The sequence below is a fragment of the Meleagris gallopavo genome, chromosome 1 (genome assembly GCF_905368555.1).
Source record: "Meleagris gallopavo chromosome 1, MGAL_WU_HG_1.1, whole genome shotgun sequence".
In the NCBI taxonomy this organism is placed as follows: domain Eukaryota; kingdom Metazoa; phylum Chordata; class Aves; order Galliformes; family Phasianidae; genus Meleagris; species Meleagris gallopavo.
The window spans coordinates 104,749,246-104,765,273 of record NC_139404.1 but is presented as its reverse complement, the minus strand read 5'-3'; the positions used below and the strand labels follow the sequence as shown (position 1 = coordinate 104,765,273).

Sequence of the window (16,028 nt, the reverse complement as noted above, 5' to 3'; positions counted from 1 at the left end):
AAATGTTGGGTCTGAGCATCTTGCATGTGAACCTAGCATTCGTCAGACTTCTAATTTCCAGTATCTTTCTAGACTTCAAAGAAGTATTTAAGGCCTGAAATGAAAAGAGAGACCCACCAAAGACAACAGGAAGATCTTCCTTTAGTTTCAGAGAGTCCAGGATCTTTGGTCAACACCAGAGAGAGGGAAGCATTTAAAAATGGGATATTGAGTGAACAGGAAAAATAGAAGGAGATGGTGAGTCTGCAAGCTGTGAGCTGTATCCTGTGCTTGAGTTTTGAAGGTAATGAATGACCTTTCAGTTTTCAATTCAAGAACATCGTTTCTTGGTCTCCTAGGAGATACTTTCTAAATCATTCAAAGTCGTTCTTATGCTGCAGCTTTCAATTTCTTTACTTTGGCAATGCAAAAGCATCTCAAAATTGGTAAGAACAGCTATGAGAGATTGTTTGTTCCTATCTCTCTGACCATTGCTGAACTCAGGAAGAATCTGCTTCTGGCTATCAGGAATGAAGACATGAAGACAAGGCGATTACAAACAACTCTTTGAAAAGGTGGGTAACTGCAGGACTAGTATTGAATGTGGAGGTTGGTGGCCCTGTATGTGGCAGTGGGGTTGGAGATTCGTGATCCTTCACGTCCCTTCCAACCCTGGCCATTTCTTGATTCTGTGATTCTGTGATATATGGTGTGTGTCAGAAACATGGCCTGAATATTAGTGTTCTGCCTCTTCTTTGTTCTTCATGGCTCAGTGAAGAAGACAAGGAGTTAGTGGCATGGACCAGCTCTTCATGTCACCTGAATCAACCCTGGGGCTAAGGGTATGTGATTAGGGATGTTATTTCTATATGTGGACAGCTGAAGTCTGTCACAAACACCAAGGCATGGAGTCACCAGTGAAGTGATTCTCACCCTCAGGGGCATCAGTACCAACAGCTACAGAATGTCACATGGCAGCTTACCTTTCTCCTTGAAAGGTGGCTCAGGGCACCTTGTTTGGCAAATGCTATTGCACCCTCCCATTGCTTTGCATACCAATAGGATGTACACTAACAAGGGAGCATGGTACGTTAATTAATGTCTAATGTGTACATAATACATAACCAGTGGGTTGGGATGTGATGGTCAAACAACACTTTTTAAAGGTTTATTGAAGATACAGACCATCTTGTACTCAGACAATGAAACTGCATTTTCCTCATCCTGATACAGATCCAGTTGGCTAGAGTCTCCTTGAGCCCTTTCACTTGCATGTGAAGGATATTACCTGACAAATATTAACATAAAACAGAGAATGTACGAGTGCTTCCCTTTATTCCTCTCTGCTTTCTACACTTCTTGGCAACTTATAAATTGTGCTCATAATTACATTATTGTAAATTCAAGATAACTCACGGGACAACACTACAGGCATCACTTTGTTTCCTAGTTGAGTAAGTAAGAGGGTAGTGAATATATTTTTTCTTACAGTTTTAAGGCTAGTAGAGGATTAAAAAAGAAATAATACTTGTTTATTAGTATATAAAAAAGTTTATCAAGTATCCCCTACTTCAGTATGCCATTTGCAAATAGCCAGCATTGTGTTGCTAAAGTTGAATGCTGACATAGTTACCCTATTTTCTATGTGTATATAACATGGAGATAGACATATAGCATAAATATAACTAGCTCTATTTAGTGAATTATCTCTTAAGTTCCTTATCTATGCAAATCAGAAATATCTCCACCATAGCTCATGGAGTTACTCTGGTGGAACAGAGGTGGTTCACCTGAGTTAAAAAAAAAAAAACCCAAAGATAAAAATCAGATCCTAGTTCCTGAGTTTGCATTCAATTTATATGTGCACAGCAGGAAATATTTTGTAAAAATCCTGGGTATTTCCAAATAACTGACTTCTCAGAGGAGTAAAAATGCAATCAAAGTATTTCCTTTCAAAGCTGCATCACTTTATGATTAGTCAAGGGTTTTTGGTAACATGAATTTCCTTTTCAGAAATGTTTTCTATTACATCTGTTTATTTTCTTTTTAGCAATGCAATTAAATCCCTCTTTCATCAGATGGAAAATTTAGAGCAGATCATTTAAATATATATATATTTTTATATATCACAGTATGCATGGCTGCTATAGCAAATGTTTAAATATTTCCTCCTTCAGCTTTATGCCTGTCTATGCTAAAATAGATCAGGATTTGATCCCAGCAATTATGAATATCCTTTCCAGAACATCCTTTCGTTCCCTTTCCTTCAAATTTAAAAGCTTTGGGATGATGCATCCAGTATCACAGATTTTATTAGCTGAAAATATCTTTGCACATCCGGATGAACAATTTAAATCATCTTGTGATGGAAGTTATTTATCATTTTCCTTCATCTTATGCATTTTACTGTATATGCATATGCTGATACACTTTCTCCAACATAATTTAAATAGAGACTTTTTATAAATGAATTATTACCCCAATTCCACAACTGTGAAGTGTTCTAGTGTTTTGTCCAGGTTAAAGGGCAGAAATTTACATTCTTTCACTTTAATTTCTTATGAGTTAAATTAACACGGAAGGAGTCTTGCAACCTTCCTGTTACTTTTTTTCAGTCACTCCTGACAATCAGTTCTGGACCAAATCAAGGCCTGGCACCCTTGCTCCAGCTTCTTCTCCCGCCAAGAGGCTGGAAGTGTTGTCTTGCTGTGACACGGCCTCCTGCAGCTGCTGCTCCCTAGACTCTCTTGGAGGAACTCCTGGTTCACTCCATGTGGGAGTTTTGTGGTTAGTCTTGTTATTGGCGTTGACCCACTGTTCTCTCTCAAGACCTTGGTGGTCCTGTAGGGCAGCTGCATGGGAACGTGCCCTGAAGTGGAGTTGTGATGCTGATAGGATAGCATGGTTACTGTGGGGGCATTTTTTTCCCCGGGGGGGGGAGGGGGGAAAGGAGGGTGGAGACACTGGTTGGGGCTGGAAGGTATGTCATCCATGACGTTTGTAGCTGAGGCTTATGGTCCTTCTATGCAGCAAATGAAGCAATAATAGTGTGTAATGAGTCTGATTTTACTTCATGGTAGGTTATTGCACAGACAGCCAGTATCTGACATTCAAAACATACTGGCAAAAGAGTAAGTTTTTTTCCTAGTTTGGTCTTCCAAAAGGGGGGAATGGCAACCAGAGTTCTGTGACTTATCTTTTACAGTAGATAAAAGATATTGATGGGAAATGAGGAGAAATCCTCAAAAGCAGAAGCACTGAATATCAATATTTTTGCCCATTGCTAGGAATAAAGTGGCAATATGGGCCCCATAACAAGTACTGGACACACTGAAGTGCCTTTGAGAAGCTCCTTGGGTGCAGAATAAAATAGGAGGCCGTATAGACTCCTGTGATTGCGGCAGCAGTGTGCAGCCTACCCAGCAGGATGGTGGTGCAAAGCCACTGGGAACCACAGTCACCTGGCTAGCTGGTGGTCATGCAGGGCCCCTGGGTGCCAGCAAGGACCACTCTGACTACTGCAGCACCACTGAGCCTGCTGGCCTCCCCACTCCTCCTGATTTTGGTATTTTGCAGTCCTGTTTGAAAAGTTCACCCACTGGCTTATTATCCTGTTCTTAGAAATGCTTTCACGTGGCGCATCCCTCAGCACCTCTTCCCATGTGATCTTGATCCCACCTGGCAAGCATGTTAGTGGCAGGGCTGGAGCTGCTAGGGAGGGCTGAGAGTGCATCTTTGGCCGAGAGGCTGGGAAGCCGGACCTACAGATGGCCCTGGATTTATTTGGACTGGCTCTAGCTCCTTGTGTCACTCAGAGAGGCCACTGAGGGCTGGCAGCACAACCAAGAGAGGAACCAGAGCTACTGGGAACGACGGCTGTCCTGGACAGACGGGAAAATGGTAGGCAGTTGACGAGGAATGCCAAGGCTCTCTTGAAAATTTAGGACACTTGATGGTGGGGGAAGATGAAAGTCTAGGTAATGTTTTCCCTTGCTAACATGTTACCGTTGGCAAAAATAGGAGTTGTAACAATTTAAATGCTTCTGGTAAGACATGAGCCACACACACTCTTCTTAGAACACCTTAAAATAAAAGCTGACGTTGGCAATAATAACATGCTTGTAAATAAAGAGGTTAACTTTTGTGAAATGTTATCCCTGACTGGAAGCATCTGAGCAGAGCCCCTGAGGCTAATTTCCTTTCCGTTGTGTACAGAACAACGATTCACAAGCAGGTCAGGACACTTTTTGCTTTTTGAATTAGAGTGTTTCTCATTAACTGGGTGTAGCTGAAGGCACTGTCCTGCAACCCAATGTCACTTCCCTGTCAGGACTGTTGACAAAGATGCGTATATATTGCAAAAGTGCACACTGAGCAACAGGGACCTGCTTCACAGCTGGATTTAAACCACACAGAAATTTAGGTATGTAAAACACCAGTAGGCATGTGTGCAACCTGAAGTAATCTTGTACAAAGGCAGGATTGCGGCAAGAAAGGAACTGGTAGAGATCTGCCAGCTCCTCAGATGACTTGATTGGACAAGCAGTGATTGGCTTTATATTTTAATATGTTTTGTTTCATAACAGCTCTGATGAACACTGAAATCTTAAGCTGCAAGCTTCATTATATTGGCAAAATGTCATGGCTACTGCTGGACTGTGTTCCATATCTTATGCAAAGTCATGGGAAAGAAGATGAAGAAAATACTTTCTTGGTGAGGTTGCCAGCAGATCCAAAGGCAAAAGCCAGGTTTAACTTCAAGCCAAAAGCTTGGGATTTTCTATCAGAAATTTTGTAAGATAGACACCACTGGTTTAGAGTCTTCAAGCTGCACATCCCAAGTAAACCACAATAAAAGCTTGAAGAGGAAAGGTCAGACCTGTGAAGTGCTATTTGTTTTCACTGAAACTTCATCTCCCATTCACCCCCAGCCTAACCAGCAGCGGAATCAATTACCACTTGTCAGGCTGAAACCTGACCCCAAAAATGAAAGAAGGACATGACCTCTGGGGGGAAAAGAAACCACGAATGAACCACTTTCTCCTGCAACCAAGGGTTAACAGGCCTGATCCTCTTCTTTTCCCCTTTAAGAAAAGATCAATACCACCATTCTGTACATTTACTCTTCCTTTCATCAGGGATGGCCAGTAGGACAGTGAGGTTATTGAGATTAGGTTTCATAAATTACTCCATTTAATAATTGAAGACAAAGTGGTTCCATACATTTTAATAGCATTTAGCGTAACCGTTCAAATTTGTAGGACTCATAATAGATCAATTTCAGCTGCCATTACCACTTGAGGTAATGGTGCTTTCACTTACCAAGCTTCTGTTAAGTATAGGATCAGCTTGTCAAAAAGTGGTCGGGTTTAAGGCAATATCCCATGCCCTCCCATTTCAGACAAGTCTTGAAGGGCACTCCCAAAGGAGTATCTACAATACACTCTGGACATCTCTGTCAGTTCATCTCACATTGCAGTGCCCGTGGCGGCTGAGAGGTCTGTTCATTTCCATGCATGAAACGGTATAAGAGTATTACTTTGGCATTCAGGACCAGCCTTGACTTGCTCTTTTAAAGCATGAGAAGCAAGCATGGGACAGATAGGAGGAGCATCTTCTTATGTTTCTATTTCTGAATGTGAGGAAATACCTACACACAGAGCTGAAAAAGCTATCTTGCTGGGAATGGGAAGAGGTCTGTCTGAGCAGTGGGATTTAAGTAGCTTGGGATTGACACCAGCTAACATTGGCCTCACAGGATTAAATACATCATTTTTTTTAAACATTCTCTCACACACTACTAAAATCAAAGCTGCCCTCACCACTGCCATTCGGGTTTGTTTACATTAACACTGCATATGAAATTATCTGATTTTGCCTGTATGCTTGTCTTTTGACTTTGTAGGCAGTCTGCAAGAGGGTGGTCTGTAAGAACCTTAGCTTTGCCTTTCTTGCATACCGGTGTTGATCTTGACTTTAATCTGTCTGTATTCTTTGCTACACTGTATTTTCCCTGAGTTACAACATTTCTGTAATAGAGGGTTCGCATTTTTGTGTGGCCAGCCTTTTTCTCCACAGGCCTGAGTCAGGGCAGAGGTACTCAGGGAATCCCATTATGCTCTCTGCTAATTTTTTTCTAGGAAAGACTTACCTACAGAGGTATTAGCAATCACTCTGTGGTAGATAAGAAACAGATATTGCACTTGTGGTATGTGTTGGGTGCTGAACACAGCCCACACAGCAGTCTGAAGTGTGTCTGCCAAAGAGGATGTTGAATGCACACAAACACACACTGTATTTTTTTTTTTTTTAAGATACTCTGCCAGGACCCTGCTGACACATCAGGCATAAAGAACTACTTGGCATCAGCCATTTCTCAAGCATTTTCCCTGCCTGTACTTTATAAAAAATAATCTCAACTTGCATATTCCTTTTTACGCTTCTATATTTAAACAAAAGGATTTCTTTATTTTTTTCATGTACTTTGGTTTTTCATTATCTATTTTTTTTCCCTATAATTATCTACCAGGGAAACCAAATTTTTGAATCTTCTTGTCTTGCAGTTCCTTGAATAAAACTCTCACCCAGTTTTCTCTGCTGCCTCAGGAAAAAAGAAATTTCTTAAGGACATAAATTGTGGACACTTCATCAAATCCAGCCAAGCAAATAGGAACAAATTCTCTTCTCCCATTCCCACTCCCCCTCTTGCTGAAAAGCAAACAAACCCGAAGCTGTATTCTGAAGGAGGCAGGAAATGAAGTCAAGGAGGAGCAATTCAGAAAATAAAAGACATTTTTTTTTGAGTTTCACAGAAGAATGTCTTCCGTGGTCCTGATTTTGCAATCTGGTGCTATACTGGTGATAAATTAATTAAGAAAAGCATTTGTGCACAGTTCTATGGAGGGGAACCTCTCCAGTTCTCTACTATGTCAACAGACTGCACTAAACATGAGCAAACAGATGTGGCAAGGTGGACCACCATATCTCTGCACTGTGCCTGAAGAATACGTGGGATGTGATCTGGCATGGATCAAGTCAGGAAGGAGAAAACATGAGATTTGTGAAGTCAGCAACACAAGCATTTCACCTTCTTCTGGCCTTCACCTTTCCGGTGTGTTTTAGTAAACTTAACCCTAGCTGTGACTTCTCGAAGTATACAAAATAGCCTTTCATCACTGAATTTCTTATGGACTTCCAGGGAAGTGCTACATGCGAGGAAATTAATTAAGCATGTCAGAAAAGGATTGCTTTCCACCTGAGCCTGTCACAGCTTCTAATTAAAATCATGAGTGCAAAGTCACTTTGGAAAGATTGAAAGGCTTATCATTTGTCAGCTACACAGAAAATGGACCTGTGAGAGTATCAGAACTGCAAAAATAAAGCTTTTGGGGGAAATATTTTAGAACTTTTGGATTTTAAAAAACAGTAACTGATTTTCAAAGGAAATGTCTGAGAACTCTATAAAAACATGTTTTTCCAAATATCTGAGATTTTTGGCATAAAAAGATAAGGACACACAAAAAAGCATTAGACTTAATACCAGCTTGGCTGATCAGTCCATTTTGTGATGGACGGATCCTTAGGCAGACATCTTCAGACCCCAAGTTTCCCTTCTCCAACGTTCCCCCTGATTCAAGGATATGCTCCTCTCTTATATTAGGTCTCCAAAGTTTCAGCTCTAATTCCTCTCGCTTTTTGCTCTACTTTACAAAGCCAGCCCCCTCTCTACAGGGTTACCACCTGCTCTTCTTTCCTTGCTCTGCCTAAAGGTCATGTATCTCAGATCCTGGTGGGTAACTCATTTGTCATGTGGTTCTAAGGGATAAGGCTGTGGAATGGCCATATTAGGGAGTTCTGCACCTTTCTATCACTCTCATGTCTGCTTTTGGCCCCATGGATGTCTTCTTGACTGTGGATGACTTTGGGATGCTGGCAGAAGAGTGCTGACGTGGCCTTGCCTGGAGCCTGACATACTTCAGACAGAGAAAGGAAATAACTAGGGACTTAGTGCTGCTCACACAGTCATTCCTTTTCTGTGGGCATTAATGTCTCTTCTCAGCAGGACTCAGAGTCAGATCACCTTCCATTTACTATTCTGATTTTATGCTGAGTTTTAGCAGTATCTTTTCCTCAGCTTTTCCTCTGCATATTCCAGCTATCAGACTTCATCAGACCTGGTAACAGTGAAAGCACAAGAGGTAATGCTTTTAAGTTTTGTCAGAGGAGGTTCAGATTAGATATTAGGAACCATTTCTTCTCAGCAAGAGCAGTGAGGCAGTGGCAGAGGCTGCCCAGGGAGGTGGTGCAGTCACCGTCCCTGGAAGTGTTCAAGAACCGTGTGGATGTGGCACTGAGGGACGTGGGCAGTGGGTGTGGTGGGGGTGGGCTGATGACTGAACTGGGTGATCTGAGAGGTCTTTTCCAACCTTAATGATTCTATGATTCTGTTATTCTATTTATAATCTGTCCAAAGCTACTCTTTGCTTTATGAAATGCCTGAAAACTGATTCAAGATTTCTCTTAAAGCTATCTGTTGTTGACAAACTTTTTGTCCAATCCTTTCTTCTTAGCTTGTAGGTTGCTCAAAAACAATCTCATGAAAGTGTTGGGGAATCTAACTAGGGCTAACAGAATCTCTTTCTTCATTAACTAAGTAAAGTGGAATCATGTCCATCTTGCTTATGAATTTGAAATTCATAAACAAATGAATAAAATAAATCTGTGCTATTACTTCACAACTGTAGATTTTAGAAAATATTTGCCTGCCTGTATAGATCCCTTCCATAACAGGGCAGCGTATGGGCAGTGCAATCAAAATCTGCATGAGCAGCACTGGAATATGAACTTTGTATTTAGAAATGTTTCTTTTGTCAGAATTTGTCCCATTGTGGTCTTGTCACATGTTTGGGTAATCAAGTGACTGCCCAGTCGTAATTACTAATCTTGGTTTATTTTGTCGCAGGCAGACTGGGACACAGAGGTCACAGTTTAAGATAGTTCCTAAGCATGTGGTTTTTTCTCCCTGTTGCAAAATAAAACCAATTTCCTGAGTTGAATGTAGGGAATGGTGGAACCGCAAATGGATCTCCTCACTAAATACTAAAGAAGAACTTCTTCCATTCCCTGCAGATGCCTAAAGTTAGACCTGACATTTGGATGGGAAGAGAGGATGGAAAAGCGTAAATGCTTTGCTCTGTGGCTTGTTGCTACTCAAGTTTGCTAAGGGGAGATAATTCAACTCATCAATTACTGTCTTCCCCATGCCCTCACGAGATATGCTAGGGACAAACAAGTCACTGGCACCAAGAGTGAGTCAAATGAACTGGCTGTACTCATGCTGAGAGTTGGCCATCCTTTGGCAGGAGTTCTGGCTTTCAAAGAGCTAGTTAAGGTGGTCCAAAAGAGAGCTAGAGAATGAAGTAAAAGTAGCATAATAGCAGTCCGGGCTAGCACAGCCCTGGTGCTCCAGCTCCTTCCTGGGCACTCTCTTAGTCTGTGGTGTGACATAGACAGAGCTGACCCTCTCACCAAGGAACACATCTGAATGATGTTGTGTGTAATCAGAATGTGGCTTTGTTTAAAACAGTGTTCCTACACTGAAGGTGAGGAAGTAACAGCAGTATGCACTGCATGAACAGCTATGTAACGTGGTCAGTAATTATCAGCTAATCCTTGGTAGTATGAGCAGCCTGTATGTCTGCAAAGTTGTTTTTCGTCTTTCTGGTGAGCAGTTCTAAATGAGAAAAAATTGGCACCATGCAATGTAAGCATATGCAAAGAACATTTTCCTGATCCTGGTGAGACTCATAAGAGATTTTCGTTTTCCTGGAAATTAATATTTTACAAGTGGGGTGAAGGGTCTACATCCACAGAACTGAAGACTTTCCAGGTGTGTGTGATGAGTCATGAGTGTGAAAGCAAATTCCTCCTGAATTCAGAAGAATTAACCTTGCTAAAATAATCTTGGCTACCTGAAGATTCAATCTGTGTTATATCAAGTATTGGAATGACAGTAAAATAAGGGACTTTGCATTGCTTCTCCTTAAGGAGCATTCAGAATTCTTATGTCAAGGGGCTCTTCTCAAGCCTGAGGTGTTAGTTTTGGCTCCATGGCTCATTCATGGCAAACTGCCAGTTTTGTGAAATCTTGGCTAGGAGGGCAAAAGATGTACCAATGCTTGTCCTGTTCACAGGCTGTTTATTGGATTTGACCAGGAAATATTCAGCTAGATAAGCTGACTGAAGCAAAATCCGTAAGTGCATTAATGTCTGTTGCTGAGTTCAAAGTGGTGTTTTGAGAGAGCTAGCTGACACTGGTCCTTGCTGATGGATTTTGTTGAGTTTTCTTATCACCATATTTATGTCTGTAGAGAAATGCTAGTTACAGAGGTAACACAGAGCATATTTTAGAGAATAAATAGTAATTCCACTAGAAGTTAATTCACATAGCAAATGTTAAATGTTTGAACTGCAATTACATCTCACAAAAAAACTCACTGGAAGGATGACTTTGAATTAGTGTTCCACTTTCAACTTCCATCATAATTTAAATTCACACACTGCTTATTGTGATCAATCCACATGAATTGTTTTCTTCCTCTGAAACCTTGTGGTTCTTTAGTATGAAAGATGGGACGACATGATGAACATGACATTGTGGCCTTTTGATACTTGTTACGATTCAGATAAACAGGTTTGGTCATGGCTTCATTTATTGGGTAGATGACTGAGCTATGAAATTGGAAATGTTGATTCCCAAAATATGAGCCTTCATTTCACTGGAAAACTGTGGTTTTTTTCTCCTTTGATGTGGTCACCGTGCTTGTGTGCTAGGAAATAAGCTTATTAATAGGAGTCCACTGCAGGGGTTTACAATGTAAACGCGCATATCCAAGTAGCTCCCATGCAGGTCCCTTTGCAGTTAGTGGGGAAAAATTGACACTATCAGAGTGTTTTTCCTCTTCCTGTAACATCGATGCCTACAATAGGTGAAATATAAGGTAAAGTGAACTGTGCCTTAAAATTGTAGAGTTTCAACGAGTGTAAGAGGAGTCTGACATGAGCCTCAGTCAGTCTTACCACTACAGTCTGCTACTGTGGAAGTCCAGTTCAACAGCAGGGAGTATTTTTGTCATTGACAAAATGATTGCTACACTGTAGTAACGAAGGGATATACCTAATAGCTGCAGTGCATGAATATATTTGTGGAAATACTGTTTAGGAAATGATAATACCATCCCACTTGCACTTTGCTATGGCTCAGTATTTGTGCCCTACTTTTACCATGTAACTGAATTAATCCTCACAGCCTCCTGCTTTTACCTCCCTTTCAGAGATGGTGAAAGTGGAGCAGAGGCACATCAGAAACCAGAGATGTTGAGCTTCCTCAGATTTCAAGGGAAAGGATGTCCCAGAGTGACTCAATCAGTGTCTTGAATTCTCCAACATCATTTCTGGCAATCCATCTGTGGTAATACTTGGGATAATACAAAATGCACCCTTCTCCATTTGGAAGAGAAGAAGGTGATGAAACCACATCCTCAGGCTTAAACTAGAAGCACATACATTTGTGCTTATTATCTCATTTCCTCTGTGCAATTTCTGGGGCTTTGCATGGAGGTCATCGCCTAGTCAGCAAGCACTGGTTTCACCCTTGAAGGCACTTCTGTTCCTGAATTTGTTTGCCCTAAAAGAAATCATGAATTCCTACTACCCTTTACTCCAGTCCCCTGGGAACATTCTGCATCTTGCAAGAGCAAACATCTGAAGAACATTTTTAGTGGTAATTGGCTGTTTTAAAGTCTATTTACATGTGCCAGTGCCTTGCTAAAAACTGATAAACTATGATCCTAGAACAGCCTCAATTTATACTTTGCAAAACTGTATCCAGAACTCCATTTGATATCTATATACTTACATAGCTGTAATATTAATTACAGTATGACTTAGATACTTTTTCCCTGAAGAATACTCGATCAAAGTAGACAAGCAAGAGAAAGAGCATTGAGTTGCTTGCCTGAGTTTTGGTTGTTTTTTTTTTTTTGTTAATGTCATATTTGTGAAAAAAGTATTGAATCAAGTTCACCAAAATCTGTGTGTCACATGGCTATGAGTTTCAAACAAAAGCTCTCCAATCTTTCTGATGGTGAAACTGCTTAGAATTTTCATGGTGAAAGAATTTTCAACTTCAAACTTCTCTAGGAAGTGACATTTGAAAAATTTCATATTGACATGATGGTCTTGGCTTCTCAGGTTGCTTCTGAGTTAAAAAGTCAGTTATTTATATATCTCTTATCACCACCGTTTTATAAATGGGGAAATGAAACAGAGAAAAAAGGACTTGTCTTAATCACATGGCAACTCTGTGTCTGATCTGGGTAGGGAGCCCAGGATCGCAAGTTCCAGTGCAGCAGTTCAAAGTTTCAACCACAAAACAAACAAAACAGTCATGTTCTTTTTATAGCTGGAAACCATCACTGACTATGTTGAAAGATCCGCTTGGATTCTCACATTTTCAGCATATAAGAGTGATAGCACTTCTCAGCCAGGTGTCTGAACAAGCCAGTCTCTTGCCCTAGGTTAGAAATACCAATTTTAATGTGAACTGTGTGGTTTACGCCTTTTGTCTGTGCTCACAAGACCTTATCACTCAATCCTGATGACTTCTCCAGCCACTGAGTTGAACCCATATGTGCTACTGTCCTTCAGTGTTGAAGAAACAAATTCCAGTCCTAATCCAGCATTGCTCAAAACTTAAAATAATAATGGAAGGGGGCAGTTGCCTCTACCAACTGTAGTCTTCTTTTGCAGTTTGAGGGAGCAGCATGCATTCAGGCTTGAAGTGTTCCTCTTAGGTAGGATCAGTCTGGGAGGAAGTGACATCAGGGTTGCCTGGCAGGGTTTTAATCCTATGCATTATTTAGTATGTGATATTGTTGTGGGGAGGGACTGCACACTGAAAAAGATATTTTCTGAAGGAAAATAAAGGAAGGCAGAACAGCTGATTAGTTACTATTATCAGATGCTAATGGGTGTCATGTTGATAAGATGGTAACAAAATAGCATGTAGAAAGGATTTTAGTGCTAAGCACTCCATTGGTTTTGTGTGATGCCTCATTACTGCACTTGGATCCTCTCCTCTATAAATTTTTAATGACCTCACCATTTTTCATGTAACACTTCACTCCTTTCTTTGCTCTACTTTTTCTCCTGCTCAGGTTCTCAGCTGAAGTGAAAATGCATTGTGTACTTACATGTGGAGACTCCAGTTTTTCACCTTGCTGCACAGAGTTCTCTTCAGGAAGTGAAAAAAATTTCAAAACTCAACTTTTTTTTTTTTTTTGTCAAGGAGTTTCAGGAAAAGAGTTCTAGTAAGACAGTTCTGTGGTGCCTAACAGTTCTATATAAAGCTATGGGATAGATAAAGCATGATTACAGGGTAACACCATTGCCAAGTGCCCTCCAAAAATAGAGTGTGAGGTAGATTCTCACTCCTTTAAGTATCCTGAGCTGCATCAAAAGAGGAATGTCCAGCAGGGTGAGGAGGTGATTGTCCCCCACTACTCTGCCTTCGTGTGGCTCCATCTGGAGTACTGTGTCAAGGTCTGGGCCTTCAGCACAAGAAGGACATGGAGCTTTTGGAGCAGGTCCAGAGGACCACAAAGGTGATCAAAGGGCTGGAGAATTTCTCCTGTGAAAACTGACTAAGGGAGCTGGTCTTTTTCAGCCTTAATAGTTGGCAACTCTGCATTCAGGAGAGTGGTTGGGTCTTTGAGATGCCTTTCAACCCAAGCCATTCCATGATTATATAATTTGTCCTTGTTCCCTGTCTGTACTGGAGGTGCATTAAGGTGAGCTGAGCATGACCCAAGAGTGGCTGCAGGAGGCAGGCTGGCCTCCTCCTCCTGGCTGTGGCAAAGAGGCTCAGGGGAGCCATGGGAAACAAGAGTGGAAACCACATCTTTGGTCTTGTTCTGGTCTGTGTTGAAGGCTGAAATCCTAGAATCATAGACTCATGGATTAACTATGTTTTGGAAAGACCACCTAGTCCAACCATCAGCCCACCCCCACCATGCCCATTGCTCACATCCGTCAGTGCCACATCCACATGCTTCTTGAATGCCTCCAGGGACAGTGACTACACCACCTCCCTGGGCAGCCTGTGCCACTGCCTCACTGCTCTTTCTGAGAAGACATTTCTCCTAACATCCAATCTGAACCTCCCCTGGTGCAACTTGAGGCCATTACCTCTGGTCTCATTGCTAGTTATGTGGGATAATAGGCAGACTCCCACCTCATCACAACCTCCTTTCAGGTGGCTGTAGAGAGGAATGAGGTCTCCCCTGACCCTTCTCTTCTCCAGACTGAACAACCCCAGTTCCCTCAGCTGCTCCCAATCAGACTTGTGCTCCAGACTTCTTACAGCTCTGTTGCCCTTCACTGGATGAACTCCATGGCTTGATAAGTTAGAGAGGAGGAGGAGTTTATACCTTGGGAAGAAGAAAAGTTTCTCTCTTGGACCTAGTTAGTGTCACCTAAAAACAGAACTGCAGATATTAGCCCTGCTTACTGCGAGACCTTTGTAGAACATGGTGTTAGAAAAATATGTGCTGATTAGTCAGAGGAAAAGCAATCAGTGCCAAACAGTAAGGGTGAAGAAACTCCCATGGTTGAGGTTTTATAAACTAGGTTTGGGAGAACCTTTCACGTGAAACAAGCTGGAGGAAATCCCTTTTGCTTTGGCTAGGCTGTGGCTGTGCTCCTGCCCCAAAACATGGGACTCCTCAGCCAGGGATCAGGCTTGGCAGATGTAGCCTATTACCATGAAACCTACAACTGAGCGCAGAGCGGCTTCTCACCAATATTTCTCAGGAAAGACCTGCTTGGAATTTCTGAAGGAGCTCCTGCTATCTCAGGCTTGCAGTGGCTGCTGCAGAAACAGTTTCTTGTGGTATTGTCATAGCAATTTTTCCACAGATGCATCATCATCACCATTGCTTTTTTTTACAGATAACACACATCTGAGGCAAAGCTCCTTGGGGCTGCTACTCAGGCTTTCCTCTTTGAAAGTGTCTTTTCTGAAAGATGAGACATGCGGTCTCACATCTTATTTTTTATTTTTTTTTTCTCTGGAAATATCTGAGTCACACTTGCAGGGAGTCACACACAGGAAGGAGCAAATGCCATATCTGGTACAGTGAGCTCACTGTCCCAGCTTGCTAGACAATTGTTTATGTGTTCAAATAAACAGCAATCGCAGCTCATGGGCTGAACTGCAAATGACACCCAACATACTGCTTTGTTATGTCATGTGGTGCTGAGAACGGGCAGTGGTAACACTGGGAGGGGGAAGCAGTGGGGCAGTGTGTGCTGTGGCATGATATTGCACACTTGAGGAATCTGTCTGCTGGAAGCAGGGGTGGAGAAAAATGATGTTCACAGGGTCAAATGTTGCTCTGGAATCTCAGTTTCTCTATTTGATCGGTCTGAGAACAAATTTTTTTTTTCTTTTTTTTTTCCAGAGCCTCTTTCTTCTCTGTATAATCTAAAAACCACCTAAGAGCTTGGAGACAAAAATAGCAAGTTTTGTCCTGTGGACAACTGGAAAATTAAAAGGATTGCTCTGAAATTAATGCCTCATATTTTATTATGTTGGTCCAGAACATCAGATGTGGATGTTAGTGGTATAGCAGTAGAGGTTGAACCTTCCCATCAATATCCCATTACATGTTATTGTTGTGTGACAGATGGCAGCAGAGGGGCAATGTGACACAATGGTATCTGATATGGAGGTGCGTATGAAACAAAACTGTGTCACTGAATTCCTCCACGTGGAAAAGATGGCACACACTGACATCGCTGGCAAAAATGCATAGCTAATGGTTGTGACTATGTTGACAAATAGTGTTTTGTAGCTGAGAATTTGCTCTCTTAATGTAGTGCGATTAAGTTCTTTGTATCTGTTGTAGTGCCCGTGGAAATATATAGGGGGCATTACTTTCAGAGCAACCTACATGTTTAGGTAACCATACTGTGGAATATCTATAAAC

The 16,028-nt window shown here is 41.6% G+C and overlaps 1 long non-coding RNA gene across 1 annotated transcript in view; it reads left to right on the top strand.

Annotated features, from left to right (window-relative positions):
• Positions 1–412: 412 nt before the first annotated feature.
• The window catches only part of LOC109370249 (uncharacterized), a 112,388-nt gene continuing 96,772 nt past the window's right edge, over positions 413–16,028 (top strand). The window contains exon 1 of the long non-coding RNA XR_014887929.1: positions 413–554. This is a non-coding gene — a long non-coding RNA (uncharacterized LOC109370249). The remainder of the gene's footprint in view (positions 555–16,028) is intronic.